At 47.4% G+C, this 1,091-nt stretch overlaps 1 pseudogene; it reads right to left on the bottom strand.

The window, feature by feature from the left end:
* Positions 1 to 317: 317 nt before the first annotated feature.
* On the bottom strand, positions 318 to 711 carry LOC126493728 (60S ribosomal protein L30-like; annotated as a pseudogene).
* Positions 712 to 1,091: the final 380 nt, after the last annotated feature.

The following is a 1,091-nucleotide window of genomic DNA, read 5'->3' as shown; positions in this document are numbered from 1 at the left end:
GGATGCAGTCCTGCCTCTGAAAAGGCCATCGCCAGTCCAGACGGCCCAGGTCTCAACGGGAAACAGGACAGGAGGATCTGGGTGAAAGGAGGAGAGAACCTCCGTGTATCAAGACCCAAGGCAGCCTGCATCATGTGCTCTCCAGTCTCTGCCACCCTGGTGAGCTTGAGGAGGATGCTGAGGAAAAACCACAACTTCTGTTATTGTCCCACAGGGAGCTCTTTTTTTTTTTTCTTCCTCTTTGAGTTTTTTTTTCTTTTTTTTCTTTTTCTTTTTTTTAAAGGAGCTCTGGGTAAAGTTTTATTAAGGGAAAACTTTTTACTTTTCACCAGTCTGTTCTGGCATGCTTCTAATAATGTCAGAATCACCTGGGTCAATGATGGCCAGTGTGCATACTCTGTAGTATTTTCCACATGCTGTGCCCAACTCAATGTTATTGCCATTGTAGTGATGGACTACACTACAAGGCATAGTATTCTATTTCAGATTTCCTCAAGGCGGGGCAGTTGTTGGCGAGGATCACCAATTTCGCTTTGCCCTGTCTGATCATCTTCAGAGTCTGTTTGTATCCCAGCACGTACTTCCCACTTTTCATAACAAGCTGGAGCCGAGAGTTGATCGACTCCAGAGACTTTTTCGTCTTCTTTGCTGCCACCATCTTCCTGCCTTAGGTGCGGGACGGCCCCCAACCAAGACCAGCCGCCAAGATGGCCGGGGAGCGAGGTCTTTGAGGTATTTTTATGAGAAACTTTTCTTGTCACTATGATCATGTACCTGACAAAAAGTAACTGGTGAGTGGAAGGAGTTTTTCTTTTGGCTCACAGTTTGAGAGAGTAGGGTCCATCATGGCACAGAGCTTGTGCCTGGGATTCCTCCTCAAGGACCCCTCACAGCTTACGGGATCAGGAAGCAGGAAGAGGAAGTGCTAGCGTTCAGCTGCCTTCCTCATACCTCCCCCTTTATTTAGTCCAGGACTCCAGCTTATGGGATGTCACCATCCACATTCAGGGTGGATTTCCCCTCCTCCATTAAACCTTGCTAGAAAGGTCCTCAAAGGTATGCTATAGGCGAGTCTCCCAGCAGATTCTAAA

This window comes from Alexandromys fortis, unplaced genomic scaffold (assembly GCF_014885135.2).
Source record: "Alexandromys fortis isolate MF-2015 unplaced genomic scaffold, M_Fortis_MF-2015_v1.1 scaffold_359, whole genome shotgun sequence".
NCBI lineage: Eukaryota > Metazoa > Chordata > Mammalia > Rodentia > Cricetidae > Alexandromys > Alexandromys fortis.
Note: the sequence above shows the minus strand (reverse complement) of the source record. Positions and strands in the feature narration are given on the sequence as shown.